Source organism: Leptosomus discolor, chromosome 4 (assembly GCF_034619465.1).
Source record: "Leptosomus discolor isolate bLepDis1 chromosome 4, bLepDis1.hap2, whole genome shotgun sequence".
Taxonomy (NCBI): domain Eukaryota; kingdom Metazoa; phylum Chordata; class Aves; order Leptosomiformes; family Leptosomidae; genus Leptosomus; species Leptosomus discolor.
In genome coordinates, this window is record NC_141394.1 from 70718382 (window position 1) to 70740945 (window position 22564).

Here is a 22564-nt window from a genome sequence, read left to right on the forward strand (position 1 = left end):
ACTTTGTGCCTGCTCAAGACTCACTCTTGGGAGGAGATAGGAGACCTTTTAGTGGCTAAATTTTTGCTACCCCAGTGGATAAGAGGAAAGTAGCATTCAGGTTAAATTGCACGCTCCGAAAGAATTCGTTAGTTAAAACTTGATATATTGGAGGGTTTGTGCAGGATTACTCATTAATACTGGGCCATTAGGAGTTAAATTATTTTCCCAGTGTCCGAAAGAAGTGGAATCAGAGCCAGGATTTGAAGCCAGTATTTGAAGCCAGGTCCTGTGCTTGGAGGATGACGCTCAGCTCTTTTTTTCAGGGGGTATGGAGCAGCCGGGTAGAAACATCTATTATTTGTAATAGTCATACTCAGAATATCTGCACAATTAAACTGTAGCATTGATCCTTTAGCAGTTGCATTTGAGACCTCTGAGGACTAGAGGATTCAGACCTTAGTAGATTTTATCTTTCCTAAATTGATTTGTAATTATGTTTTCACTATTTAAAATTTTCCCCCTGAAATACCAATATTCGATGCACTTTCTCCATCTGTCTCTGTCTGGATTTGAATAGTTTGTGAGGTAAATTTAATCTCTCTGTTGCATCATTAGATTCAACAGCTTGTCAGCATTTCCATCCTGAGCTGTGTTATGGAGGTCTTAGTAACTCATCTGTGTACTAGTGAAATTTGGGCTTAAATGACTTAAGATGTGAGTGGTTTTCCCCCCTGTTGCTTATAGGTAATTAAAATGAATTGGTATGGAATGCATTTTTAAGTTTGAGGAAGACAATGTTTAGACAGGGAATTGCTTAGGAGGTTGTTTTTTGCGGCTTACGCTTAGATAAAGCCTGCCTCATTAGTGCACTTTGCAGTTATTGTTAATTAGTCCATGCAAAACAAAGCAAGGAGGTTGCCTAATTCTCTTCTAAATCTCACCTTTTTTAAACTGGTGTTATCCAAGTGTCTCTACTTGGAATTACTGTAGATTTACACGTACTGACTACCATGACATACTGAATAATGCTAAGTCAAATGTATTCTTTGCTTGGTAAAACCTGAACTCTGCGGTCTTCGGTTGCACTGAGTAGTGTCTCCGGTCAAACAAGGGTGTAGCTCATTCCCCATGTGTACTTCGGGCACCTGTGTTTTATTCCAGGTATTTACTGCTGTGAGCACTGGACGCCTGGAGGGTGCAGATTGACACAGCTGTGTGTCCTCTTACGTGCAGTTCTTTAAAGCTGTTCGCTGCGTTGACACGTGGTGAGGCAAGGCTGACCCAGGGCTTGTGGCCACGTGAGGTCTGATCTCTGTGCTGGCACCTAACTCAAGATATCCTCACTCGGAATAATTCCCAACTTTTGCTATGATCGACCTTATTTGTACCATCTCACTCCTCTTTTCAAATCTAGGTATGCACAGTGTGTATGTTAAGGAAATTAAGTCAGCTTAGCAACCCTGCTTTGTGTGTGTAGTTCCATGCATGCCCAAAGAACCAGGTATGTGGTTGCTCCACTGTGAGATTAATTCACCAGGAATGAGTAGGACAGAGGTAAAGGTTATGAAGACAAACAAGCGAATGTGGTTATGAAGACAAACGGAGCATGTTTTGAAATAAATTGCTGCCCACGCTAAGTACATCTGGGAGAGATCTGTGGTGTGCTGAGGTGGGCAGAGCCTTGGCACGTTGATGCAGATGGCACAGTATCTTTTACTAAGACTGACATAGAAATGGCGATGCAGGACCATTAGAAATTAAAAGTGTAAGTAAAACTTTTTATATGCTTCCATTGACAATGCAGAAAGTGGTGACCTAAAGGGCAGCCTACTTCTTTCTCATAGAGGGATTTTAAGTGAGGATAGCATTAATGAGGATTAAAACCCCAGATGCTTGCTGTATAGGAAGCGTGAGCCAGCCTGTAACATTCGTGTCATTCTGCTGCAGCCAGTGTCTCTGTTTCACCCCTGCCTGTGCCTCGTGCAGTGGGTTATACCAGTGTAGCTGCTGGAAGGGAAGAGATACAAAGTCTTCTTGACTTGGGAGCGGTCTTAACTCTGCTGGCTGATGATGCCCAGTTTAAAATCCTTTTTGGGTGGCTCTAACTGTTGGGCTTATAAGCAACAGGGGCTCTCATTAGTGCTTCTGGCAATTTGCTGCGCTGTTTATCACTGAGAAGTGACCTGTGTTACACCAGTGCTGCATGTAGGACAGTCTGGGGCCCCCTCTAGGTGCTGGATGATCAGGTCTAATAAAACAATTTCTCTGGAGAGTCCTGCAGACTCAGGAGGTTGATTGTCAGCAGTCACGTTCTGAAGCTGCATTTCTTTACTTGTTTGTGCTTCCTTATGTTTGCTTAAAATAGATCTCCTGTGTTCAGTGTTGGATGCAATGTTGACTCGTCTGAAGTGGTCGGGGCCAGCATTTGAATCCAGATCTTTCCAGTCCTCATGCTTTCCTCTGCTCTGGGAAGGATTAGGGATAGTTACTAGCCTCTGTACAAGAGCTGAAGGTGAGCTCTCCCTTTCCATTCCACTTCCATGGGATGCTTATTCAGGAATAGTCCTGATCAGAAATATGTACTGTATACACTTTCGCCTCACTCAAGCATAAATAATACTTTTTTTTTGTTTTGTTTTAATAGTCTTCAGGGTCAGTTGCACATAGTGTAATCCAGTATTCAGAGGAGTAGGAAAACTCTCCAAAGTGCTTCTGACTTTTCAAGGTTTTAAGCTTTGAAAATTAACTTATTTTTTTGATATGTCTAGTATGAAGGGTCTGAGTAGAAAATAACAATTGCTGCGTATCTATTGTCATTGTTTCTGTGTTTGTTCAGTGTTAGTTTGGCAGTAAGTAATGTGCTGCGTTTTTTTTAATGTGTATTTTATTATATTGTGGTACACAGAATAGTTGCAAAAGTACACTTGTTTGTTTTAAATTTCAGAGAAGAGGTTCTTGCTTTATTGGTTAGATGGGATACTTGTTAAAATAAGAAACTAACAGTGTATGTATGCTGGGATCACAAACCCAGTCCTCATCTTGCTTATAGTGGTCCAGCCATTGGTCTTTCTTAAGCTCATGCACATCTACTGAAGTGATGTCATTGCGCTGATGTACAAAACTGATGAAGAAAAAGGGGTGCTGACTTCAGTGCTCTTCCAGATTTGCTGAGGTATCAGTAGGTTTGATTGCCACAGTCCTTGTATTGAATTCATTGAATTTACAGATAATTTTAGATGCAGAATACCGGGTGCTGTGTAGTAGCTTTGTGCTTGGCCTGTTCTGTTTTTATGAGGGAGTAAAAACTAGTGGTGGAATTAAAACAATCAAACCTCTGAAGAGGTCTTCGGTAACTTAAATTAAAATTAGTAGCTTTGTAGTGTAGGCCTCCCTCAAGCTGTGTATTTTTTCAGTCAAATGAGTAGCATCTTCACATAATATTTAACAGGTAAACTGCGTAAAAGAAGATGCATCCTTAAAGTATGAAGCAGACAACAGCAGAAAACTGTATTGGTGCTGTTGTCTCAGTTCAGCTGCAGCCTCTCCCTACAGACCGAGAAACGTTATTGCATGACCTCCTGTGAGAGCAGTTATCATTAAAATAGTTAACTTCAATATGAGTCAAATTAAGATAGAGATTTTATGAAATAGTCACACAGAGGTCTCTGCTACTGCTGTAAGTATTTACGGCTAAATAGCTTTTTGTTTTAGATGACAACAAACCCAACTATTCTGACCAAAAAAGCTTCTAGAAATAAAAAACCCCTATGGATATGACATATTAAAAGTGACCACTGTCTTGTATTTAAGTAACTCAAATACAGCTTGTATATGTGTGGAATAGGCTGGTGCCAAAAAACCCCTGAGCTGTGCAAGTCTTATCTTAGTTTCTTACTTGAATTGTTTTCCTTTTTTATCTTGAAGGCTGACACATTTTTGTCATGAATATCTCTGTAGTACCAAAATATTTCAGATAACAAGTTCTAACTTGATTTGTGGAACTTGACTGTATGTATTTCTTGGCTTTGCCACTTTGGGTGAAGCCTAAACTGCAGATAGGTCAAAAATGAATTAAAAAGTGTAACTGTCCATTAATATTAACTTTTGCGTGTGGATATTATTGGGGAGTCCACTGACAGCTGTGGCTCCTGGGCTTATGGTGGAATAGGAAACTCAAACCAAGAGATTCGCTAGTTTGGCTTAGCCTAGGGCAGAAGGGAGAAATATTTCTGAGGTCTGCTGGATTGCCATAGGAAAGTGGAACTGGGCTCAGTGCAGCATTAGGAGTTGCAGACATCATTGTCAAAATCTTTCTTGCATACTCAGGAGAGGTTTGAAAGAGCTCGGAGACCAACACAGAGGTGGTCTGGGTAAAGGACTTGCTGATGGGGCACTGGGGAGAAGCTTTTGCTTTCTTTGTATGCACTTCTAATTTGTTCTACTTCATTTGTGGATATCAGCATGAAGTTACATTTATTTTGTATTTGATATGGTGGAGCAACTCTTCAGTTTTTTAAGACCTTATTCAGCTTTCTGTAGGTATCTTATTTCTAAGTGTATGCTTTTTGTCTGTGACAAATGTCAGGAGTTGGCAGCCTAAAGGGAGACGTAGCAGGAGGGGGGGGAGTTTGGTAAAGACAAGACAAGAATTCGCCTTCAGTGTGGAGAGAAAGATCAATAATACCTTTGATCATTGCATTTTTGTAAATGATTTGACTCAGATCATTGGTGACTGGAGCATGCTAAAGCCATGTGGTCACTTCACACAGTTGATCAATATATAAATGCAAGGCAGACAGGAACAGCATGAATAACCGGTTTTCTTGAATACTTGGCTGCTTCTTGCAAAGTGCAATATATAGGAGGCTTTTAGGGGTTGATGGATGAACATAATTTTTGTGGTCTCATGTGTGGGAGCTTAAGCTACAATAATAAAATCCAATTTAATTTTTCTGTAGTGAAGGTGCAGCAAGGTTAGCTGTACTAGCAAGTACCAACTGCATTCTCACCAGGGTTGGTATTCTTCTAGCTCATCAGTGGTGGGAGATAGGAGGACAGACTGAATTTACCATTTTCAGTTCTTTTTGTGCCCCTCCATTAGATTTCTTTTGTGCTTAGTGGTCTGCGACTGCCACCTTGCCATTTTTTCAGTATGCATATGTGGGTGAGTGATGCTGAGAGGTGAAAATGAACTGTTCCATCCTCCTCCCTACACACTTTCTTCTCTTTCTCTTTTCTTTCTCATCTGTTTTAATTTTATTAATTAATCTATTTTCCCTGTATGCTCCTTTCATTGCTATATGACACCGAGGAATGGTATTTACATTGAAGGCTTTTGGGAATTTGGTTAACGAGGTAGGGAATCTGACGTGGTGAATATGCAGATGGAAGGTGTGAGTGTGGCCAATGTTTCTTCTGCTGGTGAGCCCAGCTCCTGAGCTTTTGTATATATCAGAAATCCAAATTCAGATCTGATTTGGCAAAGAGCCCCTAACTCTGGAGTAGGCTGACTTAAAACCTCAGGACAGAAATTTTCCTGGTTACCTATCAGCTACAACTTTGAAATGTAAATAAATTGTATTGATTTTGTGTGAATGTGTACATACTTACATACTTCTTTCTCCCACCAACCAAGTATTTTAGAATTTTCTTTTCTGTAATTTTTCTTTCCTCCTATTTCATCCAAGGCCTTTCTGCCATTTCCAACATATACAGGATGCTATGGAATAAAAATCCCTGTAGAGGTAAGCACCTTAAACCGGCAGTCTGCTCCTTACCTGCTGTGTGAGCAGACGCACAGACCATTTGAAGGCACTTTAGTTTGAGGAGAAAAGCCAGCTTCACAGGAAAGACACTGTTTGAGAAATAAAACTCACACTTTCAAGGACTGGGGCAGAGGTTGGATGCCATTTGGATTTTTCTTCAGCTTATCCTTTCTAAAATTTCAAATTTTAGGTCAAAACCATGTTTCTTGCAGAACTCCAGCTACTTCAAAGTCATTCTGCCTGCAACGGTTTCACAGCTTGGGCTGAAGTTACTGATACTGATACGATGGAAGCTGCTGTGGGCTTTGAGATCTCGTGGGGTGTTCTAGCCAAAAGGCTCTTGTTCATTAAAAATTGAAGTGGAGGGCTAAAAGCAAGCCATGGGAAAGAATGTGTAATGTTTAAAAGTCGGGGCATTTCATGCTTCCTAAATTTTTAAAATTAGTGCATTTTATTGTGTTTTCCCAATGTTAAAAAATGCCAGCGTTCAAAAGAACTTGTTTTACTATTTTTGTAATCAGTTATTTTTATGCTGGTGGCATCTATCTGTTCCACCGTAAATTAGTACCTTGTCTGTTACAGAAACAAACTGAGAAACTGTTGTGAGTGGATAGGTTTGCAGCCTAAATATAACAGTATTAGCAATAGACAAAGGAAATACTAGTATCTCCCTTTTGCAAATGGGGGTATAGGCATGGGGAAGTTATTAATTTGGACTTAGATATTCTGCATCTACTCAAGGCCTGGATCCTCAGGAACAGAGCCCACGTTTTGCAAAATCTCTAAAAACATCAGTCTGTTTTATATTACTGGGTCTGCCATTGAACAGGTCAGAGTTATTTAAAAATCATGCAGAAGGTAGTCTCCGCAAATACCTGCACTGTAAGCTAACTGTCTGTATTCTAAGCCCTGCTTTACTGAAAGGAGAACTGATAGAGAAGTGAATCAGGCTTTCTATGGCATTCCCAAGACAGACATCTCAAAGAGGGGTTGTAAGGCTAATGTAGGAATTCTCTTGCTTTCACAGTAGTTCCCTGCTCAACTTTCACCCCTGAGATAGGGTCAGAGTCACAGTCTTCAGTATGAAATGCCACTGCTTGGTTAGAAGGCAAGTATGTGAAGGACTGCAAGCTGCTGTATGCTTATATGTGAGAAAAGCAGCTACAAAATTCCACCACTATTCTAAATAAGAAAATGAAGTTGTATCTGTTAGTGTTGAGTTTGTCCAGGTTCAGACTGTGAAAACATTGGAGTTTGGGTCCTGTGTAGCCTTAGAACTTAACCACGTAGTATTGTAATCTGATAAATATTATTATATTATATTTTTTGATTATGATTTATCTTTCTATTTAATTGTTTGTATTTATTCCTATCTGTATGTAAAAATCAATCCTTTTTAACTGTTAGCTTTGCCAATACTTTAACTGATCTCAAAGTCATATGTTTATACAACAGCTCCTGCTTGCTAATATTTCACTGAGTTGTTTTTAAGTTAGATGAAATCTACCTTTTTGAGAGCAGTTTTCCTTTTAACTTAATGATCTTTGACTATATACCAGGAATTGTCTGAACGCTGCTTCTTGTACTAAACATTTAGTTCGTTTCCTTCCTTATAATAAAACCAATTTCTGTAACAGGATTGCCATTTATTTTAACAGTATAAAAATGTTCTGTATCATTATCAAAGTAACCACCTGGAGTGCTATAAGTAATGCACATGCATGAAACAAAACTTTGTTCTTTATTACAGATTTTCGAAGTAGCTGCATGTTAATGTAAAATAACTATTGACGTCAGTAGAGTTGCTCAAGATTTATACTTGTGTAATTGAGAGCAAAATGCAGCTTCATGTATACATCTTCTAATAATGCAGGATTATTGCATGAGAAGTAAATCTAAGCTTTATTGCTGTCTAATAAATTAGCCTGTAAGCACTATAATTAAACTACAAACCAGTTCGTTAGATGCAGGCAGTATCACTAGATTGGTTCTAATATAAGCTAGGTAGTTGCAGAATGTGAGTGGCTGATTGTGAATATTATTGCTGTGACAGCAACAGTTAATCCAAATAATGATGGAACTTTAATAGATGAGGTTGTGTGACAGAATTAGCAAAGCAGATCTGCTGAATAATTGGTTCTTTCTTGGTACAGTAAGTCATTGATTTCTATTCGCTTCCTTCTCCTCCTTCCTCTTGCAGTTGTAGTCATCAATCTGATCATATGTACATAATGCCCTGAGTCTTCAACTACAGCTGTAGCAAAAGTTCAGTGCCTGTCGGAATAGAGCAAGCCTGACAGAAGAAATGCCACGTCAAATCCATCCTCAAGCCAGCAGGCACGTGGTCCAGGAGGCGCAGGTTGTGAAATAAAGTGAGGGAAGGCACTCAGCTGGGAGTAACAGCCAACTGCACTGTGCTGCAGCCAGAGCTGGGACAACACGGGAGGGGTTATGCCACAAGCCTGCTGAGCTGTTGTACCTGCTTCTAATTTTTTTAAAAAAATGAAGTTGCAACCTAATGTAGTGCTTTCCAAGTGTAAATTGCTGTGCCTGTACTGCAGATTTGATGCAGTTGTTCTTTTCTTCATTTACTTTTCCTTCACTGTTGCTAAAAAAAAAAAAATCACAGTCAAGCTATTTTGCTCACAGATCAAACACTGTTTCGTGCTGTCCTTTACTCTTACAGTGCAAATACCGTATATTTTTATATACATGAGCTGTTGCAAAGTGTATGTATGCATATGAGCTCATGAATGTATATGTCTATGAGAATGCAATTGCTACAGCGTTTTCAAAGCTATAATACCATAGATTCTCAGCAAATGCTTTCAGGGTGTGTAGTGTGATCTAGTACATAATCTTATTTAATGTATTTTTTTGATAGCACCAGACTGTGGGTTGTGCTGCCAGATCCAAATTGATAGTAGTTGTTGTAATAGCCATTTTAAGGAGAAATGAACGACATGAACTAAAACACTGGAGGCAATTGGTTAAAATGTGGCTTGATAGGCAAGTGTCCAAAGATCAGATGTAGCTCCAGACTCTGTATTAGGATACATCAATTTTCTTATACAGTAACATTTCTCAGAAAGTTTAGAGTTGGAGCTATATTTAGTACCTCCAGGGCCCTGCTTTGATTTTGTTTTTGCATGCTGAAAGCTTTGATTGGACCTGTGTGTTAACTTGCCATCACTTCAAGGAAGTGTTACATAGACTCATCAATACTCATTTTCCTCAGCCTTGACTACCTGACGTGTTCTGCAGCAGACGGGGCTAATAACAGCTCCCTGCTGCTGATGCCACTGCAGTCTCTACGCTCTTCACACACAGAGATTTGTTTTTTAATGCCATATAACTGCATGTAGGAGTTCAGCAATTTGGGACATCTACTTAGCAAACTCTGACAGTGCTGAAACAAGGCTCCTGAATAATTCTTAAAAGTAACATTTTTTCATAGGTCTCCTCCATGTGCTGGAGTGACAGGTACAGACTGTGCAGGTACAAAGAAAATTGTCTATGTGCTCTGTGTCATATCCTCACCGTTATTATATCTTCTGGATTCAGGCATGATTCCACCTGGATTTTAGAATTCCTGAAATTTTGGGTTAACCTTTTAAGTTCTAGTTTCATAGAATAATGAAGTACTGACCCAAGCTATAGACATAAATGTCCACATGACTTGAGGAGAGATAGGAATGATTTAGATAATATACACATTTTGGTTCCTCTTTTACTAGCATGCAATTTTTTCTGGGATTCTGGAGAGCTGAGAAAGTCAGGCTTTTTAATTTGCAGTCTGTAGGATTCTTGCAGGTGCTTTGCAAATAGATTTATACTCCAAGAACTCTGGACTGATCTTCTGCCAAAATCCAGGAGGTAGTCTCCTGCTTTTTCTGATAAAGCAGACAGTCTTTGCTTGGTATCCTGTCAACCAGGACTAGACTAGCACGACGTAGTATGTGCTGCTCTATTGTAATCTTTAGTGATTGGATAACATTTAAAATAATTTCCAAATGGTAAGCTCAGTTGCATTTCATCATTATGGCCCTTGTTTTACAGAGGGACAAGATAGGTGCAACAGATTAACAGCTCAAAGCCTTGTTTAAATATTATAAAATTGGAATAATTTCTACATCTATAACTACACCTTGATTCTGGAAAGAATTAGGCATATATTTATTATAATATTGTGTGCAGACTTTGGTCATTCTTCCTTTCCACCTGAGGAAGGTTTTTAAATAATGGTTTTTGTTTCGTAATTGTTTGTAATATACCGAAGACAATCTGATATATACCCTTTTGTAGCATTTGTATGCTACTAGATAAATTCAGCTTTGACTCTGGACATTTGTGTTGATAAAGCATCAATTGCTGTTTACACAGGTGCTAAACAAATAACAAGCATTTCATTTTCCAGCTTCTCCCTTGTGGACCTTTTCTTACCAGTGCTGACTGCAGCATCCGGCTGAGAAGTGCTGCCAGGTACCACTGGCACGATATTTTGAGAGTTTACATAGAAATGTTAGGGTTCTTGGTTCCAGATTCCCTTCAGGTTTCCAGTTCTGCAGCCAATAAAAGCCGTTCTAGAAAAGAGCAGATGTTCACCTTTCTTGTGAAACTCATGGGTTTGCTTACGCTTTTCTCTAGGCTTAGTCTTTTCCTTCTGGAATGATAACAAATATAAATTTACAGACGAGTAGCTCTGGCACCAGTCACTTTTTTCTATATCTTGTGGAGCAGAAATCCACACACTTGTGAAAATATGTTTCCTGGTTTCTTTGTAGATGTACCAATTTAAAATTGCAGATTTCCTGCTTGTGGTATTGAAATTAATGTCTTTATCAATTATCTGGAAAAGGGCATTGAGCGCACCCTCAGTAAGTTTGCAGATGATACCAAATTGTGTGGGAGTGTTGATCTGCTCGAGGGTAGGAAGCCTCTGCAGAGGGATCAGGACAGGCTGGATCCATGGGCTGAGGTCAATTGTATGAGGCTCAACAAGGCCAAGTGCCAGGTTCTGCACTTGGGTCACAACAACCCCAGGCAGTGCTACAGGCCTGGGGATGAGTGGCTGGAAAGCTGCCTGGCAGGAAAGGACCTGGGGGTGTTGGTCAGCAGCCAGCTGAACATGAGCCAGCAGTGTGCCCAGGTGGCCAAGAAGGCCAACAGCATCCTGGCCTGCATCAGCAATGGTGTGGCCAGCAGGAGCAGGGAGGTGATCGTGCCCCTGTACTGGGCACTGGTGAGGCCACACCTCAAATCCTGTGTGCAGTTTTGGGCCCCTCACTGCAAGGAGGACACTGAGGTGCTGGAGCGTGTCCAGAGAAGGGCAACGAAGCTGGTGAAGGGTCTAGAGAACAGGTCTTATGAGGAGCGGTGAGGGAACTGGGGGTGTTTAGTCTGGAGAAGAGGAGGCTGAGGGCGCTCTCTACAACTGCCTGCAAGGATGTTGTAGTGAGGTGGGTGTTGGTCTCTCATACCAAGTCAAGACAAGACTGTCACAAGACAGGACAAGAGGAAATGGCCTCAAGTTGTGCCAGGGAAGGTTTAGATTGGACATTAGGAAAAATTTATTCTCTCAAAGGTTTAACAAGCACTGCAACAGGCTTCCCAGGGAAGTGGTGGAGTCACCATCCCTGGAGGTATTTAAGAGATGTGTAGACATGGTGCTTAGGGACATGGTTTACAGGTGGACTTGGCAGTGCTAGGTTAATGGTTGGATTCGATGATCTTAAAGGTCTTTTCCAGCCTAAATAAATTCTCATATTTTGTTATTCTATGAAATTGTAGAATGGCATGTTATATACAAACCTTTCAGCAAATCACTAACAGGCAGTTCGTGAAGGATTTTTAAATTTAATTCAACATTTCCTGGGTGGATTAACTTTCATTTTCTATGATAATATAATGAAGGTTCCCCTATGAAGTTGTATATAAAATAATATGATTTAAAGAATAATGTGGATAGTTGCTGTTTGACTCTTTGATAATTATGGTTGTTAATGCTTAAAGATCCAAGAAGCTATGTGAAACTAATTGGGTATTTTAGAGCTCTGCTATGTTTATCTAACAGTTTAAATACTTCTAAATTTAGTTTGAAATTTACTTAAGAATGGGTAAAAAGAAACGGATGTATTTAAATGGATGCATATTCTTCCATGTACAAATATATATTGTTTTAAAACTAGTTACATCAATTTAATTTGCATTTGAATGTTTGCTTATGCAAATTAAACCTACCTGAATCAGAATTGGTTTTTAAGGGCAACTGCATGGGGTTCGATAATGCAGTTTGAAATTATGTTGTTTATGGTATGGACGCAACGGAGTGTGGAATGACTCTAATTGGAAGGTAAACCAAATTGATTTAAACCGCCTGTAGAGATGCTTAATGTAAGTACCCACACAGTATGGTTGGTAAGTGGTAACTTCTTAAGTGATTGTAACTCCATGACTCTCGGTGAAGTGCCCATATCTTCAGGAGAAACTCAGGGCTCAGACTTATAATCAGTTTATTACAGCTTAATAAATTACCGTGCATTATCTGAGACACAGCAGTGAAAGCCCAGCAACATAATCTACCGTAAATCTCAGTGTAAGAGGTTTGAGCTGCATGGGATTACCTGGCTGTGGGCTAAGAGTGTGCATAGGGATAACAACATTGTGGTAATGTGAATTTGGAATGATAATGAATATCGTAGGGATAAGTGTTTTTATGTTATTCCTAGTACATTAAAAAACCTCAGTGGATTACAGCCACCAGTTTGTAAATTAAGAACCTGTAGTAGATTTCTTCCTATGGTACTCTTCAAAGCCCATAAATTAATTATATAGGTATTTATTTGAATTTTCTTTGCAAATTCTGTTAAGCCTGTGTTTAGAATTTTAAATTACATACCTTTTTTGAAAAATGTTGAACTTTCAAATCATTGGAACTTTCTACAGGTTGAGCACTTCTCAAAAACAAAGCCATGTGTTTAGGCTCTTAATAAAATGTGTGAGCCTAGTTTCAGCACCCTCAGGATACGATCTGAAGTCTATTACATTAGTAACATACCTTCCATTTTTCTTAAAGATATTTACTCAACCTGTAATTGATTCTGAGCTATTACTACGTATTTAAAAACAACTTTTTTTTTTTTTTTTTTAAGAATGCTTCATACTGCAGTGGAAGGGCTTCTGGAGAGGTATTCACAGCGATCACCTCTGTGTAGCTGTATAAAACAAATAAGTGACTCAGGTTAGAAAGAATTGTTCAGGGACTGAAGTCTGTACAATATGGGTCAGCAGGTGAAAATGCAGGCTCTGTGTAATTGGTAGCGTTTCTGTTATTTGCAGGTGTAACATCTCCTCTGAATTCTTCTAAAAGATAAAAGATGTTAAAAACCGGAAGTTTGACTTGGTCTCCTCTCTGTGAGGTGAAAATGTGCTCCCAGCTCACCTTCTGCTTCCCAGCAGTGTCAAAAACTGGTCTAAGGTGAGCTTGTTCACGTAGTGTTTAATTTGAAAAGAAATCAGGATGTCAGGACTGCAGGCATCCTCCCATTGACTTGAATCCAGCCATCTTAGTTAGTAGAGCCCAAGCTGGTGCAGAGTGTTGTTATTTTCCCACTTGGCTGGGTGGTGTGAAGTAGGCATTAAGACCTTAGTGTAGTTCTCCCTGCACGTGCATTTTCCTTGCCTTACGAAGCCGTGGCAATCTGATGGTGCCGCATCAGCTTGCTGGAGCCAAACCAAGCTCTTTTCTGCTGAAGACCCTTCAGGTGAGCTCAAAGGCTTGCAGCTGGGCATGCTGGACCCGCTCTGTTGACAGCCTGGGGCTGGCAGGGTTCATGCTGTCAGTGTCTCCTCTCTGTCCACCTGGGTCTGTGGTGTCCAGTCTGTCACAGTGTATGGGGAAACAAGTCGAAATCTAGAGCGCTCTTTTCAGACTTCAGCCATTTAGGGCAATGCTCAGGTTTTCTGTTTCTTTGAGTAAACTTCTTTCCAAATCTAAATGCTATGCGTTTAAAATTTGGTTAGATAAAATCAAGATGCAGTAGCGAGCTGGAATGGTATTTTTTAGGAAATTAACCAAGATAGAGTCTTTGCTTATTGTCATGTAATAGAGTATTTTTTATTAATGCATTTAAATAGTCAAACTCAGATGTGATCAGACAATTAGTGAGATTACATTTGATGTAAATTTCAATTTGTTATTCCTGTTACCGTGTTTGTAGACTCTGTAATAACATCTGTGTACCGCACCGGTTCAAAAGGATAGCTCTGCTGTAGAATGCATCGAGTGAGTGTGCACAGTCAGAAAGTTTCTTGGAATGAGTAGAATTCTGTATTTAATATTGAAAGATTTCTGTAATACTGTAGTGATCTGTAAATATTAAGACTGATAGTAGATAATTAAGGCAAGAGTGTCTTACGAACAACAGTTTAGGTAACAACCCAGCCTGGGTAAAGGAGAGGTTTTGTTGTTTGTTTGTTTGTTTGTTTTTTCCTTTCCAAATTTCACTTACTTCCATTAGTTATTGAGCAGAAATACCAGACAGACCAAGCTTCATTTTAACTTTTCCAGAGGTGAAGATCATCTCGGGGGAAAAAAAATCCACATAAACAATACAACACATTTCTTTTTCTGAGGTGAACAAATAAGGAAGAGAAAATGGAAGATTAAAGAACTAATACTTTCTAATCTTTTACTCAGGTTTTCCCTTTTTTCACTTATAAAAGTAATTTTGACTTGAGGAGCTCTATATGTATTTCATTTCCAGCTCAGGTCTTCTCTGGCTTTATTTTAGAAGACAAATATGTGCTTGCATTTTCTTTTTGGTGTCATCTGTTTTCCTCCTCTTCCAAGGGATACTTTTAATACAAGCATCACAATCTACAGGAGAAAGGGTCCAGGACATTACCTGAAAATACAGGTTTAAGAGTATCTGCTGCGAATTTCATTATGTGATTCTGTTTGTTGGTAGACAGTCTCCTTGTCATCTTTCCAAAAGGCTAATGGGCCTATTTTGATGTTATTTGAAACTAAATTAAGGTAGGATAATGGTTACAAAAGCCCATGAGTGTTGGAGTTGGAAGTGTAGAGGAGACCTTTCAGGCCAGTGCGTGTGAATAATAGCGTCAGCAAAGTAAAGAGAAATAGGACTGCACCTGACTTGTTTCCTTTCACTGTTTTTTGTCCTACTTTTTCAGCAGCAAACTATAGGCTGGAAGCCACTCAATGGCACTGTATGGTGCTGTTGCTTTCCTGACAAGCCTGTTCCAATGTTATCCAGGTATGAAAAAGCCTTTTATAGCTGTGGTTGAGTGTGACTTTTTATGGTAATTCTTTTCCATGTTTTCTTATTTAGAAAGGTTGACAACTGCCTCTGTCCTAGAAGCTGAGATCTGAAATTGAGTAGCTTTAGTAGCTGTCTTTCATCATTCTGCTAGGAGAAAGAGGGCAGGCCATCTAAAGATGATGAAGATTGATGTATCACAGACAGGGTCAGAAGCAGAATTTGCTTCATTCTCATAGAATTACATTAACTCTTGAAGAGCTGGATTTCACTCCAACTGCTACTCTGTAGGCAGTATTTTCTGCTGACTTTTGGGGAGCAGATCACACAAGGTGTCTACTGTCAAGCTGAATACATCACCTTAATCACTGTTTATATAAATATTTTTCTTTCCACCTATCATCACTTTGTGAACAAACATCTTATATTTCCCTTCTTCAGAGTGCTGGTTTTCTTTTCAGTTTGCTTTTGTTATTGAGTTGCATAAAAAGTCTTTCTTGTAACCGAAGTAGGCATTATCATAAAATTCCAGTGCATAAACTTTTCTACAGTGCGTCACATGTCCATTGTAAATTCAGCATGTTCAGTAAATTCAGTTGTATGAAGTACATGGCATGGAGTCTGTTCTAAAACCTTTACTGATGAGAAGTTTGCCAGCAGGCCCTTCTCAAATCTCTAGTAGAGAGAGCAGGTGGGAAGGTCAGGGTCAGGTAGCGACTGTTGACCCAAAGCTTGACTGAACCTGGATTTTGCTGAGAATCGTCATCATTTCGGAAGGTTGCTGGCATATGATAACTTAGAGTGTTTTTGAAGCCAGTGACTTGAAAAGGTGTGTCCTATAGACCAGGTTGAAACATGTTGCTGCTCTCATACAGAAAGGCTGATGTTGCAACAGCTTTCTCTTATCAATTCCATGGCTGTTGAGACGTTGTTGGTCTTTAATGTCATTAATGTGCCATTTTTAGTAAAATTAACTACTTCTGTTCCAGTTTAATAACTTGACCCAGATCTGACAACCTCAGAATCGTCTGTCACACAAGAGTTTCCCATCTTCTCCTGGTGGCAGGTTCTGCACCTTTGTTCCAGACAGTTGCTCTCTCTTCTGATGCAAATGTACAGGCACTTCCCAGATAGTATCTCCATGCCATAAAAAAGATTTATTAATTCCAGAAGTCCTTTTCCAGATTTAATTAGTGACTCTCTTAACTAATTTGTACTGACACCATCTTTCTTACTCATTTCCTTCTGAAAAGGTTCATAAACTAACAGCGTAGTTGACAGTGAATTGACAGCGAATGCATAGAAAGATGAATCGATGCAGGTCCAGAAGGTCCTAATAGTGGCACAGTGTTCTTGTTAAAAAGGTTTAGTTGTTCTTGAAATCCAGTAAATTAAACTGGAGCTTTGAAACTGATTGTGACTGCGAAAGAGTATAGAAAGCTCATTTGTCATGTTCATATTCATTGGATCATAATGAACTGTAGTGCAACAAATTTTGGGAGTCCATCTGAGGTGGTAATTTTCATGACTTCTGGTCATGTTTATATCGGAGGTTCAGTCTCCGGGATGTGGAAAGTGTTTGTTGTTAATACCTATATATGGAGGATTGAGTTTTCAAAACTGTATAGTATAGTCTGCTCCCAGTGGGGCATCAAAGGTAGTTTTACCTCTTGATTTCAGTGAGAATAGAACTATATACTTACTCTACATGCTTTTAACAATCTAGTTCTCTAGGTCTTTTAAGTTTGAATACACGTATCCCTGGGAAATGTACTTTGCTTAATAAAGTTCCTTCTGGATGTGGTTCTTGACCGCATCCCGTGACCAGTATACCCTTGCTAATAAGGAATTATAAACTTATAAGTGATTTCATCTGACCTAACTTTCCATGGCAGTGCCTTTATAATCTCACTTTTATTATTTGATAACATTTTTGCCTTACTTGAGCGAAGACTCTTTTAAAACATTTCAAGTCTTAAAGGAAATTCGATGTAAAGAGATTTGAAAAACGTTTCTTCTTGAACAGATCATTATCCAAAGAATACGTAGAGGGAATAGTTACGGTACCATGAGGCTTCGTAGGAGAGTAATTGAATGGAACATAGTATTTTAACAGTAAGATTTATGCTGTATAAAAGACTTGACTGAGTATCACCTTGCATTGAATTAACCAGTAGGTGAGATCATCATTTAGTCACAGAAATGACTGAACGTACCTGTCTCTCTCATTGTTATGCTCTCCTTCGTTCTCTGCCATTCTTTTTCACTAGGTCTTCCTGTTCAAATTCACCATGCAGAACAGCTGCCCTGGGCCAGCTCCTGCTGAGCCAGGCTGATGGGAGAGCGCAGATTTTTTGTTCCTTTTTCATGATAGGTTGTGGGTGGACGTTGGACATAAAGAACCTAGACAAAAAAAAAAAAAAAAAAATACTCAAACCAAACCAGAGCCTGAGCAGTTTTGCGGCGGGTAGAATGGTGTTCTGGGAAAATGCAATTGCTCTGTATTCCGTCTGTGCCGGCATCCGAGAGGAATGGTTATTAGAGCAGGACCCAGAGCATCACACCTGCAGTCCAGTCTCTGTGGGATCAGTAATTACGTGTTAATTAACAAGTCTGGAATGAGTGAGAGTTTGCATGTCAGCAGATAATCTGTATAGTGACTAATAAGCTGCAGAATGTTTTCAATTAGCAGGCTTGAAAAGGAAATCCCAGTGAGTGTTTTGCTTGGTTGGGAAAGGACTGAATGAATGTGCTCTGTTGTTAGGACCCTCAAAATGGGAAAGTGGGAGATTTAAAAACTACGTTGTAAAAGATTAAGATCTGTGAATCACGTACGCTTAAGTTACTTGCTACTGCTGTGCATTGATGAATTCGTACAGAGTAAATGTCAGTGAAATGAAATTTTTCCCTTGATTAAATAAGAGCAAACATGGAAAAGTTCCACTCTTGCATAGATTCACTAAAGCATTTTAGTGATCTAAAATGTATTTTTATTACAAGTTTTTTAATGGACTAAGGTAGGGACATCTCCAGAATCTTTTCACTTGGGATGGAAACAAACGTTGCATTCTTTCTTTGATACAGATTCTGGGAATCACTGGCTATACTCCACCCATGGTAGGCTTTTCACTGTGATCCCCAGGCGTTAGATTCACTCCCTTACTTGTTTACATAGTGATGTAAGGAGAAAAGTTATTTCTCAGTGACCTGGCTTTTCTGTTTTGACTTGACTTATTTCTGTTCTGTCCATAAGAGAGGTAATTTCCATAAGTGTTTGATGAATTTTATAATTTTTTTTTCTTTTTTCTAGGGTATTACAAGGGCAAGCAATCTGGGACCCTATTTTTTAATTAGCTACAAGTAAGGAGAGCTCATACGAGGGAACAATGATTAAAATTTGTTTGGGATGTTACAGTTTATAAATGTGGACTATAACATATTTCCGTTAGATTGGACAACATAAGAACTTCAAGATATATAGTGTATACTTTTGAACAAAGGCAACTTTCAGGCACTGCAGATAGGTCAGAACTGGTCAAATTAACCTAAAGGCATGGTTTTCAAGTTAATTTTTGATAAGTGAGTTGTATTCAAAATTACAGTCAGACAGAAGACCTATACTGTGATGGCCTTGGTGTATTGACCATTACTGTAATGAGGATAAGCTCAAAATATGAGTGGTTTTCAGACTTGTGAATATCCAGAACTACCTGGCTTTGGCTCAGTGTTGTGCAGCTTCTTTTAATGTTTTCACATAGTGGGGAAGCTTTTTGGGAAAGAAAGGCTGATAGAGACCTGCTTAGTCTATTCCTCACCTGGCTTGTCTTCAGCTCCTCCCAAGTAGCATCAGAGCCATGTGGAGCCCACCTTGCCCAGGCTGAGCTACAGGAGCAGGAGTCCGGACTGCACTCCTGTGTTATTGCCACATCGTATATGTCTGATAATAGATTGTGGCAAGTGAGAGTTTTTTTATGATCTTGGAGCAAGTATTGCTTGGATATGAATAATGTCAACAGTTGTAGCTTTTTTTCTTAATAATCATTGGTCTTCAGGTTGGTGGTGAGCTGTTGGCGTGTCCAAAGTGCAGAACACAGAATCTCTTCTTTTCATCCCCGGTGGTACCTCTTACCCCATGGGAACCACTGAACTACTTGTGGTGTTCAAGGCTTGAGTTGACCTTTATGGACCTTCTTTCAACTTCAGAGGCACTGCCATCCCGCCCTCAGTCCCTCAGATGGCTGCTGCTGCCACACTTAGGGAAGCAAGGCAAAGTCACATGGAAAGGTGCTAGGTCGTTGCCACGTGATGAGACATAGCAGAGTGGGGCTGGTCGCTTGAAAGTCCAGATGCTTCAAGAAGTTTTCCCCTGTTTCTCTTCTGTGTTTTCCTCCAGATCCCTTGCTGGCTGCTGCACTGAACTGATGTTGTGTGTAAGAGATCTCAATACCAACTAAAGCATCATCTCCTTCATGGAGCTAAAATTTTTGTAATTAATTTGTAAGGTTCTCTGTAGTATCTGCTAGGAAATTGAATTGGATGTAGTGATTTGGCCAAGCTCCTCCTAAACAGGCAGGCAGGTGTTCTACCATGTCAGATAAACTATGATCCTTGATTTTAAGCCTTTTTAATTCTTAGGGGGCTTATTAGTGCTCACCTCCATCAGCTGCATACTAGTGGGTTATTTTTAATTAAATTAGTCTAGTTCAAGGTCTTCCCCTCCTCCCATCAATTTCTGAAGGATATCTGAGCTTGTATCTCACTCATATCAGCTTGCAGATTTTTTAGCCTTCTCTTGTCATGTTAAAACCTGGATTGGTTGAGCCTAAGAAATGACATGCGTTTTTCACTCCAAAGACAGCATGCATCTAGAATTATGTCCTCACAGGTAAATGAAGTTGAGGCTGTTGTACCAGCCACCTCATTTCATGCTGTCAGGGAAAAGAGGTGCCATGGAAAACTACTAGCACCTCAAATCAACAGTTAGTGTTTCTAACACATGCAGACCATTATGTGTATAAATGTGAAACTTTTAAAATATGTTAGTGTGATTGTAAATTGGTTGACATCAGAGGTTCCTTTGGATAGAAAATGTCATTGCGGTCATCTTGTGTTAATCCTTTTGTTTTTCCATCAGTCTGACAGCTGTCTTTAGCTTATTGTTGAGAATGTTTGTAAAATGATGACAAGTCATATTATTACCCCCTTATGTGGCTTGTTCAAGATTGAATTAGTCTAATGTAATTATTTTAAAAGTAATTTTTCCTCCTAATTTTGGGTACATGTAGAAATGATCTAATTACTTGTGATTCCTCTTAGAAAAGTACTGGGTGCATTCCTGCCTCCCCTGCGATTTGACAGGTTATGCTATATGAAATGCTAAAATGAAAATGCCAGTGAAATGATAGCGGCAGTTGCCAGCACATTGTGTTTGACAATGCTGTACCTCTGAATGAATGGACAGGACTTTTAAGTTACTATGAAATAAAAACACATGGAAGTGTAGTGTAAAGGACTTGACTTAGACTTTCAGATGTTCAGCCAACCTCGTGGAAGTCATTTAACTTCTCTGTAGCTATTTGTCTCTTGTTTGCCATCACCGGTGTGATTTACAGTTTCTAGAAATTCCTCTCACGAATGTCTCTAAAATGCTGTGAGACACCTGGATGCCAAAGAACTATAAATATTAGCAGGTATGCTTCTAATTCTTAGAGCATTTATACTGCTGTCTGAACTGAGGTCACTACCGTAGCTTTAAAAACAGGCTCTCGATCTGTGCAATCTCAAATGAGAATTAGTTTTAAAAAGCTGATGCTTTTCCCGAGGTCTATAAAACCAGCTAATCCCAAACAAAAGCCGATGTCCTTAAATCATCTCGCTGTAATTTCTGCAATGTTAATGCTTCTTGTCCTGGCTGGCGGTGTAGCTCCACAGTGATTATGCCTGTATGCTGTTCGCAGGGGCTGGTTGAAATGGTGTGGGATTCCTGAGCTGAGGTGGCTGGCCAAAATCTCATCCCGCTGTCTGCTTCCTGAGCCAGGCTGGGGTGGCATGCTGAACCTGCTGGGTTTTTAACTAGGCATCATGAGTCAGACACTTTACCGTTAAAAGTGTGGAGTTTGGGCTATTTAATTATTTGTTAGCCATAAAACTCTGAGGATTCATGTACCATCTCTTTTGAGGAATGCAATGATTTCATCAGATAAATGTTTAAAGTGGGGCTAAGATAGCAGCCAACCACAGCAGAAAAATATTTTTTCCTTTGAGATAACCTCTTAAATATATACATATTTAAAACCATTTTATCTTCTCTGTCTAATGCTAAGCACCCCTTCTGTCAGCAGCAGACAGAATTAAAAAGAGAAAACCCTCAGTGGATGCCTTTATTTTTTTGTGAAATGTGTCAGATGATAAGCAAAATGTAACTGGGTATTTATTTTACTTTTCATGTGCCCTGCAAACTGTGGAAGGCAGCAAGAGATAGAGCAGCAACAGCCTGATAAGCGTGGTTTTTCCCTTTTTGCTGGCTTTGTGTTTATACTGCCTTTGAGCGAACACTGGGCTAGAGACCAAATGTCTTTACTCATCTGGGAGATTTCAGAGCTGCTGGGAATAAACTGGTGCAAAAAGCAACTACTCGATTACAAGATCTGTAGGTAAATGTTACCCCTGCAATAATCGCCATTTCCCCTCCATCTCCTCCACAGCACATTCTGTTCTAGCAGTGCCTAAGAAACAATAATAGCAATAATAAGGCATATTTTTTACACTGGTTATTTTCTGTCTCCTTCCTGAAAAGGACACATAATGGAATGAATCTGGCTTCCCATCTGTTGCTAGGTGCAATTCAAAGTGGCAGTTTTGACCTATAAAGATTTGGCTGGTTTGCGTCATGCTTACCCTAGAGACAGCCTCTCCCCTTTAATTTCTTTGTGTCTCCATTTTCCATCTGTGAAAAATCAGAATAACACTACTTTTCTGCTTCACAGGGATTTTACAAGGACACATTTATTAACAGGCACAAACTATAAGCTCTGTATTAGACATCACACAAACATCTGTGTCTAAAAACTTGCTACCACCCTCAGTCCTACAGAACCGAAGTCAGTTGACCTTCATTATGTGACAGAAGGTGATTTGTTGTCCTAGGTTGTCTTATGGATTGCCAGCTCCTAATCTTGCCGTTTTTAAACACCTAAGTTGTACGGCTGAATTTGGTGCTTCCCATTAAATAGATTGGGACATCCCAGGGATATAAAGTTAGAAGTTTATTGGTGTTTTGGGTCCCAAATAAAATACGGGACAGTGGGGACTACAAACTGCTGGGTTGGAGGAGGTACGTGTGAGATACTTACTGACCGACTTACTTGGGAACGGTTTTCTCAGAGCACATGTATCTAGAGTTGTGGTTGCCTGTTGTATTAGAAGTGAATTAGTTCTTCAGTTAGCTTCATAAATCAATAGTTCTTAGGTGCATTTTTGCAGTCGCATGCAGGTCAGGTTTAAGCAGTTCAACACGCCTATTTGAGACAAGACATC

The 22564-nt window shown here is 39.6% G+C and overlaps 1 protein-coding gene across 2 annotated transcripts in view; it reads left to right on the plus strand.

Annotated features, from left to right (window-relative positions):
* Window positions 1-22564, plus strand: part of SORCS2 (sortilin related VPS10 domain containing receptor 2) — a 571536-nt gene that overhangs the window by 105141 nt on the left and 443831 nt on the right. The gene's annotated exons all lie outside the window — the stretch shown is intronic.